The sequence below is a fragment of the Nicotiana tomentosiformis genome, chromosome 8, assembly GCF_000390325.3.
Source record: "Nicotiana tomentosiformis chromosome 8, ASM39032v3, whole genome shotgun sequence".
Lineage (NCBI taxonomy): Eukaryota > Viridiplantae > Streptophyta > Magnoliopsida > Solanales > Solanaceae > Nicotiana > Nicotiana tomentosiformis.
The window spans coordinates 11,526,780-11,541,753 of NC_090819.1; the positions used below are offsets into that span (position 1 = coordinate 11,526,780).

The following is a 14,974-nucleotide window of genomic DNA, read 5'->3' on the forward strand; positions in this document are numbered from 1 at the left end:
CCCCCTGGATAACCGAACCAAGGTACTTGAAGCTACCTCTACTCGGGATGACCTGCGAATCAAGCCTCACATCCATGCCCACTTCCCCTGGCTCAGCGCTGAATTTGCACTCTAGGTAATCCGTCTTCATCCTGCTCAGCTTGAAACCCTTAGACTCAAGAGCTTGTCTCCAAACCTCCAGCCTCGCGTTAACACCGGCTCGCGACTCATCAATCAGAACTATGTCATCGGCGAATAGCATGCACCATGGCACATCCCCTTGAATATGGTGTGTTAACGCGTCCGTCATCAAGGAGAATAGGAACAGACTGAGCACAGAACCTTGGTGTAACCTCATTACAACCGAAAAATGCTCAGAGTCGCCTCCTTCTGTCCTAACCTGAGTCTTAGCCCCATCATACATGTCCTTAATCACCATAATGTAGGGAACCGACACACCTTTTGCCTCCAGGCATCTCCAGAGAATTTCTCTAGGAACCTTGTCATACGCTTTCTCTAGGTCAATAAACACCATGTGCAGATCCTTCTTCCTCTCTCTGTATAGTTCCACCAACCTTCTAACAAGGTGTATAACTTCTGTAGTCGAACGACCCGGCATGAATCCAAACTGGTTGTCGGATACAGACACTGTCATCCTCACCCTCACTTCAACCACCCTCTCCCACACTTTTATGGTATGAATCAGTAATTTGATACCCCTATAATTGTTACAACTCTGGATATCATATTTGTTCTTATACAATGGAACCACCGTACTCCACCTTCACTCATCCGGCATCCTTTTTCCCTTAAAAATAATATTAAACAACCTAGTCAACCACTCCAAACCTACTCTCCCCACACACTTCCAAAATTCCACCAGAATCTCATCTGGCCCGGTCTCTCTGCCACTACTCATCTTACGCATAGCTCCCACGACCTCCTCAACCTCGATACGCCTGCAGTACCCAAAGTCATGGTGACTCTCGGAATGCTCCAATTCTCCTAGCACAATATCCCGAACCCCTTCTTCATTCAGAAGTTTATGAAAGTAAGTCTGTCATCTCCTCTTAATCTGGGCATCTTCCTTTAATACTCTACCATCTTTGTCATTGGTGCATCTCACTTGGTCCAAATCCCAAGCCTTCATCTCTCTCAACTTGGCCAGCTGGAATAACTTCTTCTCCCCACCTTTTTCCCCCAATTCCTCGTACATACGACCATAAGCCGCAGTCTTAGCCTCTGTGACCGCCAGCTTAGCCTCCTTCCTAGCTGCCTTATACCTCTCCATGCACACTCGCCTCTCCTCCTTACCTATGCTCTCTACTAACTTCAGTACGCCGCCTTCTTTGCTTTCACTTTACCTTGGACCACTTCATTCCACCACCAGTCTCCTTTATGTCCACCAGAGACCCCCGTCGAGACCCCTAACACCTCTCTCGCAGCCTCCCTAATATAGTCTGTTGTCGCTGATCACATAGTGCTCGCGTCACCACTGCTCCTCCAAGCTCCCAAAGTCGACAACCGCCCCTCCAATGCTTGGGCTTTATCCTTAGTTAAGGCTCCCCACCTGATTCTCGGTCTTCCTCGAGTAGACCTTTTCCTTCTCTTTAACATAATACCAACGTCCATCACCAAGAGCCTATGCTGCGTCGCGAGTATCTCACCCGGAATTACCTTACAATCCTTGCACAACCCTCTGTTACACCTCCTGAGGAGGAGATAGTCAATCTGGGTCTTCGCCACCGTATTTTGAAAAGTAACCAAATGCCCCTCCCTCTTCCAAAAGCTAGAGTTCGCAATCACCAACCCAAAAGCCTTAGCGAAGTCCAACAATGATGTACCTCCTCCGTTCCTCTCCCCAAAACCGAAGCCTCCATGCACCTCGCCATAACCACCTGCGGTCGACCCAATATGCCCATTGAAATCCCCTCATATGAATAGCTTCTCAGCAGGCGGGACCTGGCGCACAATCTCATCTAACCCTTCCCAGAAGCGCCGTTTAACCTCCTCATCTAGGCCCACATGCGGCGCATAGGCGCTAATGATGTTTAAGGTTCACTCTCCAACTACCAACTTAATAATCATCAATCTATCATTTACTCGTCTAACCTCAACCACAGGCTCTCTAATTTCCCTATCCACCAAGATGCCCACTCCATTCTTACCTTTCTGGACTCCTCAGTACCAAAGCTTATACCCGTCCACGTCCCTCGCCCTCGACCCTACCCACCTTGTCTCCTGGACACATGCTATATTGACCCTTCTCTTCTGAAGGATCTTCACCAACTCTATAGATTTACTCGTCAATGTACCTACGTTCCATGACCCAATTCTCAACCTACAGACACCCTTGTTCCCTTTACCTCCCTTGCCTCCCGCCCCACCCCCTAAACCCTGCCCTACCTCCCGCCCCACCCCCCGTTCCCCCGAGGACATGACCTCACTCGACCATCCGAGACCACAGCCACTCTACCTACGACAGAGTAAGGGGAATCACTATCACACAAGGCAACAAACCAAACCAGAAGAATACAAGTTGCAACAACATGCACACTAATACGGTAAATAAACTAGTACGGGGTAAGGTGTTAGCAATTTAACTCACACAACAAAGGGAAACTGGAAAACGGGAGGTACCAACTCCCGCGAGCAGAAAAAATACAATAAAAATACTGATACCACGAGTACCAGATATAGAACGAAAGAACCTGGAGCAAGTTTTCCTGAAGCGTGTCGGATCTGCTCAAGAGCACTTGCAAGTCCTGTTGTGTCCCGCCGGAAAGCTGTTCGAAAATCGCCAGAATTTACGAAACTTGCCGGCAATCTTAACACACCGGGAAATAGTCCGTCCTCGCCGGGAAGAAGCTGTACCTGTCCAAAGAAATAGACGCACCCACACACACACAAGGGAGGGGGAGAGAGAGGGAAAGAGAGAGAGAGGAAGAAGAAGATGGAGCGGATGGTCGCCGGAAAAAGCAAAACCAGAAGGGTCGCCGGAAATCAAGGGTCGCCGGAGTTGCACCAACTCGCCTGGAACACGCACGTCCCGACTCCGGCGGCGAGAACGAAAAAGAAGAGAGAGAGAGAGAGAGAGAGAGAGAGAGAGAGAGAGAGAGAGAGAGAGAAGGAGAAAAGAAGAAGAAGAATGAGAGAGAAAGAGAAAGAGAGTGGGAGAGGGAGAGAGAGAGAGAGGGGCTGGAAAGAGAGAAGTGGACTTACCTGTAACAGCAACTGCGGCGGCGACGGCGACGGCGACGGCAAAGCAGCAGATGCCGAAGTGTCGCTACTGGGGTGCTACTGAAGGTTACTGTTTTACCTAATTATGTTTATGTAATATCTTTATAATATTAATTTTACATCTTAACTTTGGCATATAGTTTTGATAAATTAATTTTCGTGCATTTATTATTTTTATGTAAAATTGTAAGTTAATTTTATTATAAGTTATTTTTACATAAATCAATTTCATTTATGGGAGCATATTAGAGGTGGAAATTGAATATTTATGTAATATTTAATCTGAATTTTACCATAATATAATATGCATTTAATTATCTTGTATCTCTATAATTTTACTTTTATTTGAATTATCCGTTAATATATATGATCTATAATATTTGCTTACAAATCATATTATTTAAAATTTTATGGTATAAAATAATTTTATATTAAATTATATGTGATGAATATGTAAAAAAGAAAAAAAGATAGAATTTATTTAATAGAAATAAGAAAATAAAATTTAAATAAAAGATAATAATATAATATTGAAGAGAAAGAAAAATATAAAATAGAATATTCTTTTTTATAGTAAAAAAATAGAGTAATGGTTGCAGTAATTTTACTTCATTTTAGAGGAGAAAATGGAGGCAATGGTTGGAAGTGGCCTAACAATATTTTTTTTTTTGGTAAGAGGGGAAACCCGCAGCCGCTACAATTTCTGCCACAGCCTTTGCCTTTCGGGTGAGCACTCTATGGTGAGCACTTTATGTGCATTGGATAAACTTTTATTTGTGTAATAACGTACAAACTACATAAAAAATATAAACCGCACTAGGCAAGCCCATGTTACGAGTCGCTTTTAACTCCCCCGCTGTCGCTCAAATGGACCACCTCCCTTAAAATCCTAGTGAACATGTGAAACACAACGGAAGCTGTCGTGGACTAACTGCATCCATACACGTGTGACGATTTGGTTTGTTCCTTAATAAATAAAGATCAACCTATTAGTTTCGAATACCTCCGGAAAAGTAGAGTCCCAATGTGCATCTATTTGGAAATTTTTATGAAATACTTGTATTAAAACACTTTTTTTTCTTTTTTTAAAAGCTTCTTTTTCTAAAAGCTGTTTTTATTTAAAAACTTGCAAAAATAATTTAGTTGGTTGAAGCTTCCTACTCGTTACTCTAGCTTGTCTCCAAAGATACGATCAACTAACTAAAAGACTAAAATTTGAATTGCCGTGTGCAAGTTCAATTTCCTATGATCTTGTGATAACTGATACTATTAAGAGTTATGTGTTGGTTGAGGCTGAGGGCATACATTGTTGTTTTGCTACTATATGATATCGAGTATTTTTTTACTTTTTGAATTAGTTTTTGAGATTGAATTAAATATGATGTTTATATTCTTTACATTAACCAGTGACAGATGCAGGGGCATACTTAATGTAGAAGCTATGAGTTTAGATAGGGGTCATATGAATTCATAACTTTTGCTCATACCATATATTTTGTCTAATTAAATATATATAAAAATAATAAATTTAAACCCATTAAATTAGATGAAATATTATAAAATTGCTAATATGAACTTCTAAAGTTCAAATTTTGGATCTGCATGTAAACGGATGTATAGTGCAGCGATTGAGTTTAACCAAACTAAGTAACTACAACTATGTGTTAAAAAAAAAGTTAGATACGTGCAAATAATATGTTCTGAACAAGAAATCAAATGAACAGTGAATTTAAAATATCTCAAACTATAAAGTTTAAATCTTAGATCGATCTCTCGTATTTAAATGGAATCGTTTTAATTCATGTTACTTTTCTAGAAGAAGTTATCACGGATTTATTAAAAGGACAAAAAAGTAAGAAAATTGTGAATGGCGTTTTTATTCAGCTATCAAAATATAGAAAATGCGCAAGTCAAACAAAGGATTTAAGGCCGAAAATGTCGGGAAGAGAATAGTTGCCGCGTACTTAAATCTGAATACTGACAGTGTGTAGTGGGTCCCATATATAGCCTGTCCAATTCCTTCCCCTTCCTATAAATTCATCCAATTATTTTCTTCCTTTTCCCCACCTCATCTTCTACCAAAAAAATCAGGAAAATTTTCCGCCGGAAAATCCCCCCAAATTTCCCCTTCCTCTCAAATGAAGAAATCAGGAATTTTTATTGCCTCTGTAATTGCAGCTTCTGCAACTGCTATTTCTTCTTCTGCTTCTTCTTCTTCTTCTAAAGTTCGAATTTCTCGTCATCAGGTAAAAACATTTCCTTCTCTTTTACCCTTAATTCTGTTAAAACTGGAGTATTTTTCTTTGTGATTTTCTCTTTTCTTTCCCGTTTTCTAAACTGTTATGTTTATGCTTGCCTTGAACCGAGGTCTATTGAAAATCGCATCTTTACCTTTACAATGTAGGGATAAGGTCCGCGTAAGATTACCTTCTCCACTTGTTGTTTTTCTTGACCAAAACTTTGAAACAGATCTATAATTTTAAATCATTTGATTAACAGGGCGGAGCTAGGAGATAGTTTAATTGAATGCTTTCATAAAATTATATTCTGCAAAATAGGATAAAAATAATTATTTCTGGTTATATATAAACGGTTGAATTTTATTGATGCGGAATTTTCGTGGTATAAAGACTCAAAAGTTGCTTCACGCCACTAGATATAGTGTACAATTGTGCTAACTAGTTATTTGTGATATAATTGATTTAGATTTAATATAATTTTAATACTTAATATATATATATATATATATATATATATATATATATATATATATATATATATATATATATATTCATTGAGTAAAAAAAATTGAGTATAATTTTTACTAATGGATATGGTTAGAGTCAAAAGTAATTACTCTATTTGAATCGGCCAATTCTTAATTATTTTGGTACTAAAGAAAATTTCGCATCTCCTAACTAAAATTTTGTGGCATGGAAAAAACGCTTTTTATTTTATATTTTATTTTTAAATCCCTTGAATTTCGGTCCCTTTTTTTGTAGAATGAAAAAGCTTAATTTTTTATTCTTCTTTTTGGAAAAAAATTAAATAATTCAGGATGACAGTTTGAAGAAGAAGGATGGAAACTCTTCAAAGTCAGTGTCAGCACCTGCATCTTCAGATAAATTTGCTCCAAAATTTGATGGATTAAGATTTATTGAGACGTTGGTCACTGCTCACAGATAAGTGTAATTTCGGCGATCTTGATTTTTTTACAAGAGGCAGTAAAAATTTTGACGGATTTATAGGAAATATCAGAGGAAAAAAATGAATTTGTATGATAATTAGTAATTACCCATTTTCTTGAATTTTATCTTTTTCTTTGTTATTTGGGGTTATTGATTTTTCATTTCTTGTTCCTGTTATGAGTTGTCTGTATAACTCAATTAGCCAATTGATGACTCTGTAATCTGTATTGAGTGCCCTGTTTTTCTAATTCAATTGTAGAGGAATAGAAAAGGATTGAAGGAACAAAAGTATAGCTTTTTTCTTTCTTCTGTGTTGTAGGATATTGATTGGTGGATTCTTTTTTTTTTTTTTTGCTTTTCTTTATTATTATTATTATCATGGTGGTTTTTTTTTTTTCTTTAATTTGTTCGGGATTTATGCATAACTAAAAGAAAGGCACGTCACTACACAAAACATCTTGTATTCACGCATGATTTAGGAAAGAGCCGCGTGATATAGATAACGTATCCTAATTTAAGTATCAGTGACTGCTTTCACAATTCGAACTCGTGACATATAGGTCACTCAGAGTCAATTTTGCTTTTGATACATAATTGTTAGTATTATTTTATAACGACAATGTTCGAGCCAGCTTGGGCGCTTCAACAATTTTCCTTTCACCGGTTTCATGAGATAACTTTACCTGTCAGCGCATAAAAGAAAATCACTTACTAATATTTTTTATTTTTTCTGAAATTTAAATTCTAATTTCTCATGATTTTTACTTTATTACCTACTTCACATGTGCGATTGGTGGATTATTATGGTGTTCTTCAGATAATTGGTTAAAAGTTTTCATTCAAGTAAAAATGAGGAATTTGTCGTTTTGACAGGGACAAAAGGGTAGACCATTTCTTTACCTTTACCTTTTCTTTTTCTAATAATAATTGGGACAAATGGCGTGATCAATTACTACAAAACAAAAACCAAAAGAATAGGCCATCCAAAAGTTTGTTGAATTTGGTGTAATAAATAATTATTGTTACTTGTTATTCAAGTCAAATGGGGGAGACGTCACAATTTGATTTTGGCAAGCAGCTTTATATTTTCATAGCGTGTCGGCTGTGAAAAAAAAAAGGAGTTATTTAGAGTGAATTACCAAATGCACCTTAAAAATACAAGTACATTTTGACTACTCGCCCATCTAAACACTTGAAACAGATTGGTGGGTTGAAATAATAGGCACGGGTGTATATAGGTCGGGTTTGTTCGAATTTTTTAATAATCAAACCAAATTAATGGTATCGGATTTTTAAATTTATAAATCAAACCAAACTAATAAAGTCAGATTTTTCAATCTTAGTTTTTCTTGCATTTTTCGGTTTTTCTCGGATTTTCGAATTTTTTCCCCGGTAAAGTGTTAATAGCATAAAATATGTAATTTATGCTCCAAATATTTATTTTAGTCCTAGTAGAATACAATTATATAATATATTTTCCAAGAAAATAAAATAATAGTCATAACATTGTACTAAAATATTCAATAACATAGATAATAATATCGCACAAAAAAAATATTATTAATTAATACACCATAATAAAAATTAAAATAATCTAAAAATACTATATAGGTCGTGCTAAAATAAGTACAACTAATAAGTACTATTAATTACAAAACTAAGCATAAAAAAGAAAGATAAACTATGTTATACATTTTTATTATAAATCAATGCAAAACTAAAAAATAGATATCCAACACTATTGTCATTCGTAATGTTGAATTGAATTTCTTTTATTAGAATTAGTATTTGAACTTTATTTGACTTCGTACCTTTATGGGCTATAAATTTTATTGGACCATTCAAGAATGTTAAGTCCAAACTTTAATTAATACTTTTAAAGATAAAACTGTAAACAAGTTTAAGAAATATTTATAAATTATATTATAATAAATATTTATATGCATAAAATATTTTTAAAAATTGTATAAATGTAATGTCGGGTTGGTTTGGTTTCGGTTTGACTTTTTTTAGTTAAAGCCAAACCAAACCAATTATGGTCGGGTGTTTTTTTTCCAACACCAAACCGCAATTGGATTTATTTTCTCGGTTTGACTCGGATTATCGGGTTGATGCAGTTTATCGATTTTCTTTGTACACCCTTAATAATAGGTGTTTGTCCGAACACCACTATTATGAAAAATATCAGCTGTTACAAAGATAAAGGTCGAAGTATTATACTACATCCGTCCCTTTGTATGTGACGGTGTTCTGATTTCGAAAATCAAACAAGTTTATCTTTGACCTTATTTCAATATTATAATACTTTTTACATAATTTTTAAATATATAAATTTTATTTCAAAAAATTTAAAGATGATATGTTCGAGTTCACAGTTAAATGAACTCATTTGACTATCGAAATCTATTTGATGTGGCCTTTTCATTGTTATGGCCATAAACTATAACAACTCCAGCTCTTTTGACTACAATACACACGAAATTGAATTCCAGTAGTCTAATTATGTGAAAAATGAGCATTTACCTTTACTACAGCTAGGACTAAGGTCAATCGAACCACTACACCAAATACACCATAAGCCTAAGCAAAATAAGCTTCAAATTTAGACACTTATGGTTCCTAGCAAAGTGTAGGACAGTCTGGTCCACTAAGTTCTCGTTATTTGCGGGATCCGGGGAAGGGTCGGACCATGAGGGTATATACACAATCTTACTCTGTATTTCTGTAAGATCCCCGTTTTCACGGTTCAAATTCATGACATTTTGGGCACATGATAGCAACTTTACCATTCGAACCGTGAAAACGGGGATCCCACAAACACTAAGGGCCGTTTGGACATAAAATTTGATGGAAGATTTTTCTAAAAAATATTTACTTTTTTCGAAATTTGATGGACATAAAATTTTTAATTTTTCACTTGACGATGCATTTTAAAAAATTTCGAAAATTTGAAAAACTGCAAAAAAATTATTTTTCAAAATTTTCACTCAAATCACTCACAAAACTTCAAAAACAACACAAACTGAAATTTATGTCCAAACACAACTCTAAATTTCAAATACCATTTTTATTTTGAAAATTGTTTTCATCATTTTTTCGAATTTTACAATTCTTAGGTCCAAACGCCTACTAAATCATAAGTGTATGCTTATTCAGCAAAGCAATTCCAATGTCTTTCTGCATATTCAGCCTCCACAGTGCTATATATTCTTTTGTTTTTTCCCACTTTCACTTTTTTGGCGGGGAAAGGGAGAAGAGCATCTTTCTGCTCCTCTTTACTTTGTAATGGGAATATTCTCTAAATTTTTGCATCCATAACATGTGAGCTAACCGAAGACGAAAATCATAAAAGATCAAGGTTCGAATCACAATAACAAAAACAAAATTAAACTCTATGTGGTTTCTTGAAATATGCCAAAACCTTTATAGATAAAATTATTTGTTACATGTGAGAATAAAAGACGCATACCTAATGTCAATGTATGCATAAGTTGACTCGTATACCATTGTTATTAAAATTAAATCTTTCTTTCGGCCTGTTCATGCCTTAAATGATAAATTATTGATTTCTAAAATAATTGTGACAACATAGCACACTCACACCACAATAAAAAAGACAAAGAATTGGTGTTTTATTTACAAGTTATAAATGCATATGGAGATCGAGTCAACCCCATTCAACTCGATATTGATTCATGGTTGAAAGGGATGTGCAGCCTCTTGAATTACTTAATTGATAGTTATCCGTACATTAATGACTCATAATTTTCTTATATAATAAATCGAATTCAGATAAATTAGTATGAGCTATAATCCATAGGTTTGTGTGATCTTAAGGGTGGAACAGTTGGATCAAAGTCAAAATATAACCTGATTTTCTTGTACGTCATGTTCTTGTTTGTAAATGGACTTGTCACGACCCGAAATTCTCACTTTCGTGATCGTGATGACGCATAACATTTCACTTGCTAGGCAAGCTAACGTTAGAATAATATTAGCCATTTTAAAATAACTTTAAATTAATTAATAACAAAGAAACAAATACGAAAATAAAGTCAGAAATAGAGTGAATAATCCATAATAATAGCGATGTCTAAATATCATCCTAGAACTGGTGTCACAAGTGCATGAGCTACTAGAATAATACAAATAAAGGTTTGAATGAAAATAAAGTTGTCGGAAAGAAATACACAATTACAATAAAGTGGAAGGGGACTTTAGTACTGCGAACGCCATACAGTTATACCTCAAGTCTCCTGCGAATAGTTGAATCCGAGCAAATCTATTGTACGCCAACTCCGATATCTGCACAAGAAGTGCAGAATGTAGTATGAGTACAACCGACCCCATGTACCCAGTAAGTGCCGAGCCTAACCTCGACGAAGTAGTGCCGAGGCTAAGGCAGGTCACTTACATTAACCTGTACGCAATAATAATAATAATAACAACAATAATAGAAATAAAATATGTAACTCATTTCAACAGTTGAAGCCAACTCGGCAGTCATAACCAATTATTATTTCAATGAGTTTCCGTTGCGGCGTGCAACCCGATCCTACAATATATTTATTTTTATTTAATCCCGTTGCGACGTACAACCCGATCCTCGATATATCTTTTCAATCAATTCTATTGCGACGCGCAACTCACTCCTCCAATATATTCATTTCAATCAATTCTGTTGCAGCGTGCAACCCGCTCCTCCAATATATTCACTTTCATCTCTGTTGCGGCGTGCAACCCGCTCCTCAAATAATATAATTTACCAATTCTTATAAAAAAAATTACTCCAATAAATGCAACAATTAATATGAAATTATAAGACAACATGCATACAATAATTATGATTTATTTAGATATAAGTGATGACAAGTAACAATTAATTATGGAAATTAAGGAGGAAATATGCAATTTAATAATTAGTATGCTAAATGTCAAGTAGCAATTAAGTCACATAAATCAAATAAGCATGTAACAATTATAGCATGGATTCAAGGCATAATATTGAGCAAGGAATATGAGAGAAATAATTAATATAATAATTAATTCATGATTTAAAATAATTTATGATTTTCAAATAACTATGTAAACAATTAATTTGACGACGTATAGACACTCGTCACCTCGCCTATACGTCGTTCACATGCATTTCATATAACAAATAATTGAAGAGTTCTATTTCCTCAAGTCAAGGTTAACCATGACACTTACCTTGCTTCGCAACCAATTTCAAGATTCCAATAAACTTTTGCCTCGCGAATTCGTGTCCGAAAGCTTTGTTGATACCTAATTTTGCCCTCATAATTTTTCAAATAGTATATATATTTTTAAGATGTCATTTTGCATTATCATTTAATTTATAAGAATTATACATGTATTTTCCATAATTTTTAGCAATCTTTTTAAAGCTTTAAAATCAATTTTCGTGCATTTAAATTGCTTAAATGTTTATTAATTATACCTTTAGATTATGCATGATGACTTAATCATCCGAATCTGTTATTTATACCCACATACACGCTTTAAAATATTTTTTACATAATTGCATTCATATTTTAAAGCTATTTACATAATTTTGCATCAATAACCTATATTCTACACATAATTGGATTCATTATATTATTTATACTAAAATATCCTTTCTTATATTTTTATATATTAAGCTATTATTTTTAAGTATTTTACTGCATAAATAATATTTTTTTATCATTTATTATTTATTTTTATAATTTATTTTTTTGATAAATTTCATGTATTTAAACTATAGCCCATTTTAAAGACAATTTCGGACCAAAATGTTGGCCCAAATCCTTAGCCCAACAGCCCCTAGCCCAAGCCAAACAACCCTTTACTAAACCCGGTCGGTACCCATCTCCATGGCCCGCCCCGTTCAATTTTTAATCCTGCCTATTGATCTCTCAAGATCAACGACCCTCGTTCATTCCCCTTTTTAACTAACCCAACCCCCAAACCCTAATCCTTATTTCCCACCTACAACCGCCTCTATTCTCTCATCTCTCCACCCACCTCTCATAAACCCTAGCCGCCATGTCCCTAATCTTTTCTGTTCCCAACTCAAACATGGAATCAATCCATGATTTACTTACCTACTTTGTGATATTCTGCTATTATGCGCATGTTTATGGTGTTACTTAGTTCTTGTCCTATTTTTGGCAAGAACTATTTCTCAAAACGGGACCGATTTGTCTTGATTTGGTGAAGATCTGGACAACTTTTTGTCTATATACACGTTACAATAAACGATTCTTGCATTATTGGTTAGATTCAAGGCCATTATACCCAACTAGGGTTTGAGATTTTCCTTTTTTCCTTACTGATTTTCGATTGCATGTGATATTCATTCCTTTCTTGTGTTTGACTGATGATTTTTTCTTGTTTGTGTGTTTAATTTTGCTACTATATAAACTCCTCCCTAATCCCTTTTGAAAGACCGGAGTTTTTACTGCTATTGCACTAAATATACCTTCCTCATTCGTTCATCTTCTTTGAAACCCCCTGGCTCTTTGGCCGGCTGAAAGCCAAAGCCATAATATTATCAACCTCCTCAGGTGCAAGCACTGCTCAGGGCCCTTACGAGGCTCTTGTGAACTCTGAAGCATCAGAGATTTGGGGTTCCCGCTACCAGTATTCTAAAATTCTTATTCTTTTGCCTGTCTAATTTTGCTACTGGTTAGTGTCTTTAACTCTTGCAATGTTCAATATTTTTCCTTCTGTATATCTCTATGTGTTCTAGATATTAAGGACGTTTAAAATTCTGTGAGCATGATTTAGTTCCTTTGTTAGTTGTGAATCCTTGATACTGCATTTCTATGATACTCCCCTGTCATTCTGTATTCTTTGAGAGTTGAATGCATTTTAGTACATGTGATAGATTCCAGTTTGTTCTTGTAATGATCCGGCCAGTCGTTTTAAAAGTTGTAGTCCTGTTTCCCTATTTACTGCTCATTGTGTACTTTATAACTGATATATGACTTGTCAGAGTAATTGGTTTAGGTCCGGTGAGGTTTTGGAATGAATTGGAATACTTAGTTCCAAGTTTTAAAGCTTAAGTTCAAATAGTGATCAGATGTCGACTTGTGTGTAAACGACCCCGGAATAGAATTTTGATGATTCTAAAAACTTCGTATGGTGATTTTGGACTTAGGAGCATGTCCGAAATACTATTTGGAAGTCCTTAGTTAAATTAGGCTTGAAATGGCTAAAATAGGAATTTAAGTTTGGAAGTTTGACCGGGGAGTTGACTTTTTGATATCGGGATCAGAATCCAGTTCTGAAAATTTTCATAGTTATGTTATGTCATTTATGACCGGTATACAAAATTTGAGGTCAATCAGACTTGATTTGATAGGTTTCGACATTGAATGTAGAAGTTAGAAATTTTTAAGTTTCCTTAAGCTTGAATTGGGGTATGATTCGTGGTTTTAGCATTGTTTTATGTGATTTGAGGTTTCAAATAAGTTCGTATGATATTTTAGGACTTGTTGGTGTATTTGGTTGAGGCACCGAGGTCCTCAGGTGAGTTTCAGATGGTTAAAGGATCAAAAGTTGGACTTAAATAGCTGCTGCAATTTTTATTCTGCTGGAAATTCAGGGGCAGGGTCGAAGGCCGATTACCGAGGCCCAGGATCGAGGCCGATGATCGAGGTCTAGGATCGAGGCCGAGGATCGAAGGCCCAGAATCGAGACCCAAGATTGAGGCCGGGGATCGAGGCCGATGATCGAGAGCAGCCTGGCAGAACCTTAAGTTATAAAGCAAGGGACTTCGTCCCATTTTTCATTTTTGATAAATTGGAGCTTGGGAAAAGGCGATTTTCGGGAGATTTTCAGAGAAAACAATGGAGTAAGTGTTCTTAACTCAATTATGGTTAGATTACCCGAATCCATCATTTGTTTTCACCATTTAATTAGTATTTTGAGATTGAAATTTGGGAAATGTTTAGAAATCTCATAGAAACAAATTTTTGAGATTTCGGAGTCGGATTTGAGTGAAACTAGTATGGTTGGACTCGTAATTGAATGGGTTATCGGATTTCGTAACTTTTGTCGGATTCCGAGACGTGGGCCTCGCAGACGATTTTTGAGTTAATTTCAGATTTTTATTGAAAAATATAGTATTTTCTTATGGAATTTATTCTATAATTTTTGTTGACTGTATCGAATTATTTTAGCTAGATTCGAGCCATTCGGAGTTGGATAATCGAGGAAAAGGTCTACTAGTGGATTAAATTGGAGCAAGTCGAGGTAAGTGACTTGTCTAACTTTGTGTGGGGGAAATTTCCCCTAGGATTGGTATTGATGTGATAATTGTAATGTATTGAAAGTCATGTACACGAGGTGATGAGTGTGTACACGGGTTAAATGTGAAAAACTCTAATTTTTAAATTGTGTATATCTCTGTCACACATTAATTAAATTATTTTATCCGATTATATGCATCATCATTAATCTATATTATATTCCTAAATTTGTCTCATATTTTTCCTACTAATTGTTTTCACCTGTTTGGTCGAAACTTGCTTTCTTTTATTCTGTGCATTATTTGAAGG

At 35.4% G+C, this 14,974-nt stretch overlaps 1 long non-coding RNA gene across 1 annotated transcript; it reads left to right on the plus strand.

Annotated features, from left to right (window-relative positions):
- Positions 1 to 5,280: 5,280 nt before the first annotated feature.
- LOC138896767 (uncharacterized) lies at positions 5,281 to 6,712 on the plus strand. Its single transcript, XR_011410201.1, has 2 exons — positions 5,281 to 5,465; positions 6,277 to 6,712. It is a non-coding gene; the product is annotated as an uncharacterized lncRNA (long non-coding RNA).
- Positions 6,713 to 14,974: the final 8,262 nt, after the last annotated feature.